The following is a 13,048-nucleotide window of genomic DNA, read 5'->3' on the forward strand; positions in this document are numbered from 1 at the left end:
ACTTCTGATACTCTGCTATATTTATGGTGGAATCACCCCAACTGAGGCTTATTTTGAGCCTAACAGCTATGATTTCCCAACAGTAAAATAACATATCAATTAAAACAAGAATCAAAAACATATTAACATTAAAACAATTATTAAAAAGCATGCAGTCCAAACTCGTAAGCCAAGGCCATTCCGGTCATCTTTGCACTAATCTATATTCACTTATTGCCCTAGAAGATTATTGTCCAAAGGTTTGATTCAATCATTATGTTTTTATTTTCTTCCTGAAGGAAAGGGGTTGTTCTAGTTTTGCAGGAAAGGGAGTTCCATAAGCAGGTTTCATGCAATGGAACCATAGCACTATAATTCCATGGTGTGGACATCCAGACTGGTACTCATCTTTACTCCTCTACCTTTTTAAGAGCTCCTGAAGATCTTCTAAATTCCACAGGAGCTTATTAGAACATTGTTGCTTATCTCTAAGGTTGGAAGTCTTCATTTTTGGACTAAAAATTCCACAATTCCGTAGCCACCATTACTGAGGGATTTAGAGTTGGTATTCTGTAATTTGTGGCTGGTTCACAGTAGCATATTCCCCATAAACACTCCCATTTATGAAATCATGTTAAATATATTTTATTTTATAATATTATGTATGTATATGCCCTTGAGTCACCTGTTGCATTATGATAAGCCCATGAATTTCATAGGTTTTCTTAGGCAAGGAATGCTCAGAGGTAATTTTGCCAGTTCCTCGATCTGAAATATAGCCTAGGGGAAGGTAAAATTTTTCCCCTGACATTAAGTCCAGTCGTGTCTGACTCTGGGGGTTGGTGCTCATCTCCATTTCTAAACCAAAGAGCTGGCGTTGTCCGTAGACACTTCCAAGGACATGTGGCCAGCATGACTGCATGGAGTGCCATTACCTTCCCGCCGGAGCAGTACCTATTGATCTACTCTCATTGCATGTTTTCAAAATGCTGGGTTGGCAGAAGCTGGGGCTAACAGCGGAAGCTCACGCTGTTCTCCAGATTCAAACCTGAGACCTTTCATTCAACAAGTTTAGCAGCTCAGCAGTTTAACCCACTGTGCCACCGGGGGCTCCGAAATACAGCCTACAGCATCTGATATTAGTTGGCAGCCTCCCATGCAAATACCAACCAGGGCTGACCTTCTTAGATTCAAAGACCAGATGGGATCTGGTGTCATCAAAGTATTTAGGCTCTTTTCTATCTCTCTGTGATCCTAAGCAGCAATTGGATTTATATGAACACATGAGTACATGTTGCAATATATCAAATGACTGTACTGAGTCATATTGGGTTATATCCAATGTGTATTTCCCACCAACTGGAAATCCTTCTGCTCATCCAAAATTGGGCATCTTATTTCTGCCAATCCATTTGCAACCTCCTGTGCTACCTGTAATTCTGCTCCTTAGAGCGAAGGGACCATCTGAAACGGAATGCACCGTACGTCGCAGTGACAAATATAGGGTAGCCAGCATTGTATGAGCAGAAGCACATAACACTAAGGCAAAGCTGTCATTGGATACAACATCTTGTTCTTGTTGTCACTTCTCCTCTAGGAGCAATAGATAACAAAGATAATTGCCTCCCACCTTTGTGAGTGATGACTGCTGCCATGCAAATGAGAGTGGGGGGAATAGTCCATCCAGGTTTAAACTGCAGATCTGCCTTTCTTTGGAGAGCAGTTATAGGTACAATTCACTTTAGCCCTCTGTTGACGTGTTTAAGCTGTGTCTCCAACCTCTCCTTGTCCTTGTAAATAAACACACATACTAGAAAAACTGCCAAAAAGCCTTTGCTTATCTATTTTAAAAGGAAATCATAAACCTGGGGTACGTGCTGGATCATAATCCTTCTCCCTAGTCAGAGAAATGGAGTAAGCCTGACAAAATAATATTAACATTTTATTCCATCTTCTCACTTGATTGTAATCTCGAATGCTCTCTCTGTTTCTATAGTTTATACAAGAAAGATGATACTAAATGCAAGAGCCAGTAAATATTCCAGAAGCTATTGCTAAAGTGAAATTTCCTCCTCCTCCTCTTCCCTTCAGAGCAATAAGTATTAAACACTTTGAAGACCAATGTTCCTGGCAAGTAATGGAAGTTTCCCTTATTCCCTTCCAACAGGATTCAAGTGTGGGAAGAAGGAACAGGATCTCCACACTCCATGTGTTTCATGTATATTGATTTATTGCTGTGTTTATGTAGCTGCCCCATGACAGAGGTTCTCTGGGAAGCTCACAAGTGGATGTAATTGGCTTTCTCTCTGCTGAAAGCGGCCTCTTTTCTGAGGTTAAAAATTCCATGTACTGACTTTTGATCATTAAGCAGTACAAAACTCAGTTGGGAAAGAGGCGACATGATAGCTGTTTCCTGATGCTCGAAGAGCAGTTATATGGGCAATAGAGGAAAATTCTGTGGCTCCAGAGGGTAGACCCAATGGATTCCAATATAAAGACAGAGAATTTCAATTAACTAGTAGGAAAACTATTAGGAAGACAAAGTATTGTCAGTAGTACAGTTTGTCTTGGCAAGTGATGTATCCTCCACCCATTGAAGTTCTTTTTAGCAGGGGGTGATTGGCCATGTATTGGAAGTTCTACAGCAGATTAGCAACTTTGGCAGGTGCCCATAATATCTTCTCTTTTTTTTGCAATTTGGGTTTATAATTGCATTATAAATGTAATGATCTGTAGGTTATTAACTGGTGCAGAAATATGTATTCATTACAGGATACATATCATTCTTGACTTTTCAAGGGCAAGTCAAACAAATGTCTCTCTTTCAAACTGTTATAAAAAAGCAGCCACTGAGAGCCTGCATCACAGGCATAGAGACAAATGCATAACTATATATTGGTCCTTACCTGACTCCCAGCAAGATGTAGTGTGACAATGATTGAGAGCAGGGCCTCCCCAGATGATCTTACATTTCTAGAAGCTTCATAGGGAGAGATGCGTTCAGATAGGTAAGCCGGGCTGGAACTCTTTAGGGCTTTATAGGCTAAAGCCAGCATTTTGAATTGTGCCTGGTAGCAAACTGAAAGTCAGTGGAGCTGATGCAACAGTGAAGTTGTATGCTCCCTGAGCACTGCTCCTGTTAGTAACCTGGCTGCCACGCATTGGGACATTTGAAGCTTCTGAACAGTTTTCAAAGGCAACCCCACGTAGAGCACGTTGCAGTAGTCTATACAGGATGTAACCAGAGCGTGGACTACAGTGGCCAAGTCAGACTTCCCAAGGTACGGGTGCAGCTGGTGCACAAGCTATTAGGTATTACTGCCATGGTGGATGGGATAAAGAAAATGAGGCTCTCAAATTTGGACCACGTGACTTATTGGACAAGATGACAATGTTTGCTAAAGTGAAAGACAGTAGGAAAAGAAGGACACTGCACTACAGGTGGGTTGATTCAACCAAGGAAGCCATGATCTTGACTTTGAATGACCTGAGCAATACAGTTGAGCAATACCAGGCATTTAGGAGGTCTTTCATTCGTAGGGTCACCACATGTCCATGCAAACTTGATGGCAAATAACAACCACCATCACAAATATCTCCTTGAACCTAAAGACTGCCAGCTACATGACATACCTAACTGCAACAAGCATGACTTTAAACAGTTTTAAAGAAGGGCAAGGAATCTTGTGGCATTTCTCAAGCTGCCATGCAGACAGTTGGTGATTTGCGGTGCTTCTTTATTTATCATATCAGAAGCGAACTGAGGATACAGTTGCAATGTATTTAAGAACAAGTTTAGAAACTAAATGTAGCTGGCCACTTGGAGTGGCTCTGGTGTTGCTATCTGAAGGTCCTCCATTGTGCATGAGGCAGGCTTCAGACTGCTTTGTAATAGGTGGTCTGTTGTTTGCTCTTTTCCACATTCGCATGTTGTGGGCTCCACTTTGTGACCCCATTTTTTAAGGTTGGCTCTGTATCTCCTGGTGCCAGAGCGCAGTCTGTTCAGCACCTTCCAAGTTGCCCAGTCTTCTGGGTCTCTCATTCAGTATCAGCCATGGTTTGAGGTTCCGGTTTATAGCCTGCCACATTTGTGACGAGATATAGAAAGTCCTACCTTATTTTCTTACAATCAGCACAGATCCATCTCTTTCACGGTGCCCACGCCCAACACTTCTGCTTCTTCTCCTCCTTCAATCCTCACCAGACATTTGCCCACATTTGAGCCAGCAGGGAAATTTGTTCTTGACATTCATAAGAGCATTGTGAAATGATTGTAATTGCGAGTAATTCTCTAGTGTGTCCTGGTGAAAGAAGAATGGGAGCAGATAAGTGTGGTCTAATGAGAGGTCATTTATTCCCAAGGCCATTTTCCAACCGAAGCTGAGATTTTAATGAATAAAGAGTTAAAAAACAAAACAAAATTAAAAACAAGCAAACAAATTAAAAAAGAAAAATCCCCCCAGATTTACAATAATTCTTGCCAAGGCTACCTTTAAAAAACCTTCAAGAAAGACAGATGGATACTTTCAAATCATGGCAGTCAGATGTTACTTTCCTCTCTCCCTCTGCCCCTTTGGCTCACTATATATTTTCACCCATGTTCATGAAACTAGAATTAGCGACACTAATAATGACAAATCAAGAGGCTAGTGTTGTTTGACCTTGTTAAAGTGTGTTATTACATTTCTATGTCCCCACAGTTTAAATGCTGATTTGCTTAGACATATGTTTTGCTATCTGTTTATTCTTTATGAACCAGAAATGAATCAGCTGCTGGAGCTAAGTGCTGCCTCTAGGTTTGCTTCTTGCATTTAGTATTTTCAGAAATGGTGATGAGGAGCAGGATGGGGTGTGAGGTCTGGTTGCATGCCAATAGAGTCTGGGCTGACAGTAACTAAATCTTTGGGAACCTACTGTTAATGCTCCAGGATTTATTCTTTTGCCATTTCATCTTCACCTTGGTATCTGTCATCTCAAATTGTACTTCTTGTTGCTTTGTGTATCCAGGTCATTTCTGACAGATGGTGACTTAAAGCCTCTTCTACACTGCCATATAAAATTCATATTAACTGCTTTGAACTGGATTATATGAAAAAGTAAAGGTTTCCCTTTGAAATTAAGTCTAGTCGTATCCGACTCTGGGAGGTGGTACTCATCTCAGTTTCTAAGCTGAAGAGCCAGTGTTATCCATAGACGCCTCTAAGGTTATGTGGCTGGCATGACTGCATAGAGCACTGTTACCTTCCTGTAGAAGTGGTACCTATTGATCTACTCATACTTGCATGTTTTCAACCTGCTAGGTTAGCAGAATTTGGGGCTAACAACAGGAGCTCATCCTGTTCCTTCGATTTGAATTGCTGAACTTCCAGTCAGCAAGTTCAGCAGCTCAGTGGTTTAACCCACTGCGACATTGTAGACTCCATATGGCAGTGTAGGCTCATATAATCCAATTCAAAGCTGATAAAATTGATTATCTGCTTTGATAATATGGATTATATGGCAGTGTAGAAGGAGCCTAAAATGAAATTATCACAAACTATCCCATTGCTCCGTGTTCAGTATCAGTGCAGAGTTTCATTTTCTTGATTGGGTTGCTGGGCACACACACACACACACACACACACGCCTCTTGAGAATTTTATCATATAAGCTCGCTGTCTCATGGCAATCACATTGTTTGTGCAAATTGAAAGATACTATTATTGGAACAATCACTGGGTGATGCAAATTATTATGATTGATCTTCTACACTGCATTACTTCCTACCCATGCCCACCCTATGTTATTTAGCCACAAAGTTTGCAAAAACTCATGGATTAGTTGGGGGAGGCAAGATGTTGTTGTTGTTGTTGTTTTAAAATCAATTTTCAAGAAATGGCCAGAGCACCAGTGTGTTGGGGCTTGGTAGCAGAATTGATGTCATTCTATTAGGTAGCAGACATCAAGCGGAAGACCCATCTCTATTTTTCCACCCAAAGGAAATCCATACACCATGATATTGACAGTGACTCTTTTTCTGAAGATCATATTATAGGTCATATTACTGAAGACTGTATTGTGAAAGTTATGTCTGCAGGTGCTCTGTGAATCCATGTCTAGACACTCCTCCTGTTTTATGAATGTATTATTCATTCAATCAGGCTCTCCTAGGTTTTAGGCTACTTCACAGACATGTTGCCATTTCAGATTTCTTATCCACCTGCTCTCTTGCTCAGTCTCCTGTACCACCAGCTGCTTCTGCTCTTCTGTGTGCAGACAAAGCTCTCTGATTAAGGTAGTTTATTTCCTTGATCCCTTCCAAACAACACACCAGAGTGATTATCTGCAGAGAAATCAACTTCGGCTGGATCAATAAGAATTCACCTAGAATGCCCCCAGCACCCCATGGAGTCTCACTGGGCCTTTAATATCCAATCTAGACAGAAGTGCTCAGAAAAATTGATGCAGGGCTATTAATGATTCGTTCTTTTATTCAGTTTATTAAAATATTTCTATCCTATCCCCATTCAAAAGATCTTAGGGTGACATTTTATTTGTTTATTTATTTACTATGCTACTTACTTATTTACTTAGGCGATCCCTCGTTGGACGAGTAAGATGGTCTTCCATGACGGGTTTCCTTGTGGATTCGTAGGTGGCTGTGGAGCCCTATTCTTGACCCGCATCTTCTCCCACAGTGAAGGCATTGGTCTCCAGGTGGAAGGCGATCCCGGTCAGGGTTGGCTTGATGCGCCTTCCTCCTGGCACGTTTCTCTCTTTCACCCTCCACTCGTGCCTCCTTGAATTCTGCAGCACTGCTGGTCACAGCTGACCTACTATGCTTCTATACCGCCATTCTCAGCCCGAGGGCAACTCATGGCGGTTTACAAAGCGGCACAATTCAATGCCCACAGCAGTACAAAGATAATTTAAACATTAAAAAATTTAATGTGGATAAAAATTCGTTACAAATAACATTAATAAACATAATAAAAAACCATAAGTCCTCCGCATTTCATTACCAATCATTATCCAGTCGCGTTGTCCAACTGTTCCAAGATCAGAGTTTAACAGCTACACTGCGTTTGGGAAAGCCTGCTCATATAGCCAGGTTTTAACTTTTTTGCGAAATGTTAAGAGGGTGGGGGCCGATCTAATGTCCCTGGGGAGGGCATTCCACAACCGAGGAGCCACCGCTGAGAAGGCCCTATCTCCCCGCCAGTCGGGCCTGTGAAGATGACAGGACCAAGATCAGGGCCTCCCCAGAAGATCTTAAATTCCTAGAGGGTTCATAAGGAGAGATATGTTCGGACAGGTAAGCAGGGCCGGAACTGTTTAGGGTGTTATAGGCTAAAGCCAGCACTTTGAATTGTGCTCGGTAGCAGATTGGCTGCCAGTGGAGCTGACACAACAGAGGAGTTGTATGCTCCCTGGGCGCCGCTCCTGTTAGCAACCTGGCTGCCACCCATTGGACCATTTGAAGCTTCCGAACAGTCTTCAAAGGCAACCCCAAGTAGAGAGTGTTGCAGTAGTCTATACGGAATGCAACCAGACATACAAGTATAATCAATGCAAGCTACTTAAAACAACCCAAGATAACCCAAATAATTGAAACAGACTAAAAATGGATGAAACATGGACAAGTTAAAACAGGTTTAAACAATGAAAAAAAATGTTTAAAATATCGTGCACGTAATCATCTTCAGATAAATGAGACTAGATTAAAAATAATAACAAACAGCTATGTTTTTACTTAGTGCCTACATGAAAAGCTTGGAATACCTCAAGATCTTCCATGCTTTGGCTCAGAATTAATCCATTAATCACAATGGAGTCAAGAAATCAGAAGTCTAAGACAGGGGTCCTCAAACATTTTAAACAAAGGGCCAGGTCACAGGCCCTCAAACTGTTGGAGGGCCGGATTATTATTATTATTATTATTTTTTAAATGAACGAATTCCTATGCACACTGCACATAACTTATTTGTAGTGCAAAAACATTTAAAAACAATACAATAATTAAAATCAAGATCAATTTTAACAAATATAAACTTATTGTAAGCCACACCCTGAAAATAAGACATAGTGATAGGCATGGCTGGCTCCCCATCAGGTCCCAGTTGTTCTGTGTGTGCTGCAAGCTGAGCCACAGAGGGAGACACAGACAGTGAAAGCAAAAGTCTCCTCAGTAACGTGAGGAGCAGGATGCTCTGCTTGAGGTATTGTGTGTCCTCAGGGGGAAGAAGTAAAGCTGTGGTTGACATTTTACTCAGCACTGTGGGTCTCTCTCCCCAGCACCAAGCAGCAACAGTCTGTGGGCCTCTCTCACCCCCCCCCCCCCAAAATACCAATAAAGCTGCTTCTCCCCAGCACTGACCATTAACAGTCTGTGGGTCTCTCTCACCCCACACAAACACCAGGAGATAGGGGGAAAGCTTCAGCAAACAGTCTGCTACAGTGAGCCCAGAGAGATCATCCCATAAATGCAGATTGTATAATTATTATTATTATTATTATGAAATTTTTATATCCTTCCACCATCTCCCCAAGGCGACTCAGGGCAGCTTACATGAGGACAAGCCCAAGAATCAAGATAAAAACAACAGCATTAAAATCAATCAAATAAAAACACAACACAATCAGAACAACAATAACATTAAAACAATATCATGGATGAAAAACAGAATCGGGCTGAGTCTAGGCTCGGAATTTGATTGCAATATTCCTGCTTCTTGGCAGGGGGTTGGACTGGATGGCCCATGAGGTCTCTTCCAACTCTTTGATTCTATGATTCTAAGTAATGCAATGAATTCTTAAGTAGAGCCAAGGGAAGGTGCAAAAATTCAAGTGTGCCAATCTACAGAGAATACCTTGGTGATAAAGTGTTGATATACCTTGGCGATAAAGGGCACCACAATTCAAGAGAGATATTGACAAGCTGGAATGTGTCCAGAGGAGGGTGACTAAAATTATCAAGGGTCTGGAGAACAAGCCCTATGAGGAGCGGCTTAAGGAGCTGGGCATATTTAGCTTGAAGAAGAGAAAGCTGAGAGGAGGTATGATAGCCATGTATAAATATGTGAGAGGAAGTCACGGGGAGGAGGGAGCAACCTTGTTTTCTGCTTCCTGGAGACTAGGACGTGGAACAATGGCTTCAAACTACAAGAAAGGAGATTCCATCTGAACATGAGGAAGAACTTCCTGACTGTGAGAGCCATTCAGCAGTGGGACTCTCTGCCCGGAGTGTGGTGGAGGCTATTTCTTTGGAAGCTTTTAAACAGAGGCTGGATGGCCATCTGTCAGGGGTGATTTGAATGCAATATTCCTGCTTCTTGGCAGGGGGTTGGACTGGATGGCCCATGAGGTCTCTTCCAACTCTTCGATTCTATGAGTCTATGAGACTGGTGGGGTAGGCCGAACTAAAGTGCAGGAGCATAGATAGGGTCAAGTCAATTCTCTGGTGAACTGCTAAATCAAAGGCACAATGGAACACCCAGGTTTTTAAGTCCTTACAGAAGGTAGACAAGGTGGGTGCTTGTTTGATCTCCTTAGGGAGGGAGTTCCAGAGCCGGGGGACCATCACCGAGAAGGCCCTCTCCTCTTCCCCACCAACCACGCATGAGATGGTAGTAGAAGTGAGAGAAGGGCCTCTCTGGATGATCTTAGGGTACGTACTGGTTCTAAGGAGATGATGTGATTGTTGTACCATACTTACTAAAAATAAGACATTCCCTGAAAATAAGCCATAGTATGTTTTCTTGAGGAAAAATAAATATAAGACAGTGTCTTATTTTTGAGGAAACATGGTAAGATGGCTTATTGTTACGGGGCCTCCAGTTGCAATGGCTTGTTTGCAGCTGACAACATGTTCTCTTAAGTGCTCAACTTTCTACTTTTCTGTGCAAAGACTCTGATGGAATGTGTGACCTGACACAGAGCAAGATAGAATACTTGAGTGATTCCCTGCTTAGTTAAAAGCTTGCCTCAAGCTTTCAAAACATTGTTGCCCAGAGGGATGATGTGGAGGGAAAAAAGGGGGGGGAACAAAAATAGAGAAGAAAGCCCTGTTCACTCAGTCAATACATTCATTTTATTTAAACCCAATGTTCTGTTTTTTCATTCTCTCATTTACGTAGTGCCCGCTTTAACCACGTATTCAAGAATAAGGTGAAACAAGAGTCCCTGACCTTTCCTCCATACTTGCAATCCAGATTCAGAATCAACAGCAAAGCAAAATAACACCACTGCAAGTATAAAAAAACAAAGAAGCTGCTCTTGAGCACTTGCCCCCCCCCCAAAAAAATGCCATTTTATTTTTTAACAAACATGGAAAACACAAAATAGGTTTTGATTTGTGGAATGACAATTCTGTGTGAAAGGATCCCCCCTCCCTCTTTAGAAAACATTAAAATAGAGGATGTCTTATTTGCTTCTTGACCAGTGAATCAGTCCGAGGTCAGGCATAGTTTTGTAACAATTCCTTTTACCCTTACCACTGAGTCAGCGCAAGGCACTTTGATCACAAGCCTTTTGTTTTGACTCTGCCTTGGCAATGTTGTGTCTTTCAAAAGCGGAATGAAAGCCAACACACAGTCATTCCAAAAGGTCTCATTTCACTTCATTCTGGAGATTCTCTAAATCAGGGACAGCTACATTATTTCTTGCTTTTGTATCCTCCCGGGACCAGAAACTCAGTTGGAACATAATATTTTGACCAAATTTTTTTTCAGTGCTTGAGTTGTATAAGGCTCTTCAAGAATGTTTATGTAGAGTGGTGGTGCTGCTTGAACTTGCTGTCTCCTCTGCCACCCTCCTCACCACCCACCTGCACCCACACCATAATGCTAATGATGCTCTTTGTTGGTGGGAACTGGAAGATGAATGGTGACAAGAAGATCTTGGGCAGTCGTTCTCAACCTGTGGGTCCCCAGATGTTTTGGCCTTCAACTCCCAGAAATCCTAACAGCTGGTAAACTAGCTGGGATTTGTGGGATTTGTAGGCCAAAACACCTGGGGACCCACAGTTTGAGAACCACTGATCTTGGGGGAGCCCATCCAGACAGGCAAAAGGGCCACAGCCTCTGCAGAAGTAAAGGTTATTTGTGGTGCTCCCTCCATCTACTTTGCTCACCAGAAGCTTGATGCCATGTTTGGTGTGACTGCACAGAATTTTTTTTAAGATGGTCAAGGCAGCTTTCACAGGAGAAATAAGTCCTGCCATGATAAAGGATATTGGAGCTACTTGGGTGATCTTGGGACACACTGAGAGATGACAAGTCTTTGGTGAGTTAGATGAGCCCATTGGGCACAAGGTGGCCCATGCCTTGGATGAGGGTATTGATATCCTTGCTCACATTGGAGAAAAACTGAATGGGGGAAGAGACTAGCATCACAGGAAAGGTGGTGGTTGAACAAACTAAAGCTACTGCTGATAATGTGGACTGGAGTAAAGTAGTTCTTGCTGATCAGCCAATGTGGGCCATCGGAGTTGGTGCCAATATATCTCAGCTAATGAAGGCTCTGATAAAGAAGTTGCTCATTTATATTTCAAATGGAATATAGCGGGAGTACACCATTTGGTTTCTTTTAAAGGGCCTTTACAGAGAACTTTGGGTAGGAATTTAAAGTTTTATATCATTCTTTTACTGACAATTAGGATTTTTTAGGAGTGAGGTTGAATGGGCTGAGAGTGGCGGTTAACAAGTGCAAATAATAAATAATAATAAATAAATTAAAAAGCATTGCTAACAACAAGGCAGCAGGAGACGACGGGATCCCAGCTGAACTGTTTAAAATCTTAAAAGATGATGCTGTCAAGGTGATGCATGCCATATGCCAGCAAATATGGAAAACACAAGAATGGCCATCAGACTGGAAAAAATCAACTTATATCCCCATACCAAAAAAGGAAAATGCGAAAGACTGCTCAAACCTCCGTACAGTGGCCCTTATTTCTGGGGACACATTCACACTGTCTGCTTAGGTCAGGAAACAATTCCATTGGGCAGATGGTTACATGTAAAGTGCTGAAACAGGTTTTAGTACGGAAAGGTGCTTATATGTACCCAGGCCTGTAGCGAGGGGGGGGGGGGTTAGGGGTTCAACCCCCTCCCCCCGAAATATTTCAGATTTTTTTTAAAAAACTGGTTTACTCATGAATTTTAACTGGTTAACCAAATCCCCATGCTAAGTCTATGAGATGCAAAAAATTAAGAGTCCCTCCAGAACTGCAAGCACTGTCTCAAGCAAATATTGGCAATTTATTCACACTGTCATTACTTGCAGCAATAGCCGATGTAGTTGTTCTGGTACAGCTGTACCAGGAGCTCCAACTTAATTTGCTTTATATTAAATGTTTGCTTGCAGTCCTAGGTTTCAGGGACTCTGCAGATAGGTGGCTTCTTTGGTTGCAGTCATAGGGCAAGTCACCTGTCCATCATTGTTAAGTTTTGGTCCCACCCCTTGCTCAGGGCAATTGGGAAGGGAGCCATTTTTAGTTAGTCTCAGCAAGGTAAACTTATATATAGGATGTGTGCAAGCTTCCCCTGTACAAAAGCTTCAACCCTTAAGACCTTAAGAAAGGTCTTAAGAGTCTCCAAAGAATTTCCAGGAAAACAGCCCTAAAGACCAAAGAACTCCAGCTGGAAAACATCTACTGCCTTGCTGGTAGGTCAACTCGACGTTCGAGACGCAGTTCGACCCGGTAGCGGAGTCCACATCAGTAAGGGTTAGATTACAGTCAGCCTAGGAGAAGTTAAAACGGGGATTTTCCTTTAAAAAAGAAGTTATTGAAGACAGTTGCCTGTTCTTCGTGGGCAAGATTAGGAATTTACCAGTTGCCTAAAAGCTTGGAATCATTTGCTTAACTTTACTGAAGACAAGAGAAGTTTCTGTTTGATTGTTCATTAATAAAATACTTTGTTGTACTTCTCAAGCCATCTAAAGACTGTTTGTGGTGGAAACCTCTGAGAACTTCTCTTTAGGCCCCCTGGCTTCCCGCTGGGCAAAAGTTGCACATCCTGTTCTAAAGACAATTATTTACAGGCCCAGCTCCCGACAGAACAGTAGTGATGCAACCAAGTTCGGGTGG

The 13,048-nt window shown here is 42.1% G+C and overlaps 1 pseudogene; it reads left to right on the forward strand.

Annotated features, from left to right (window-relative positions):
* The first annotated feature begins 10,799 nt into the window (after nt 1–10,799).
* LOC137096864 (triosephosphate isomerase pseudogene) lies at nt 10,800–11,520 on the forward strand (annotated as a pseudogene).
* The last annotated feature ends 1,528 nt before the right edge of the window (nt 11,521–13,048 follow it).

The sequence above is a fragment of the Anolis sagrei genome, chromosome 4, assembly GCF_037176765.1.
Source record: "Anolis sagrei isolate rAnoSag1 chromosome 4, rAnoSag1.mat, whole genome shotgun sequence".
In the NCBI taxonomy this organism is placed as follows: domain Eukaryota; kingdom Metazoa; phylum Chordata; class Lepidosauria; order Squamata; family Dactyloidae; genus Anolis; species Anolis sagrei.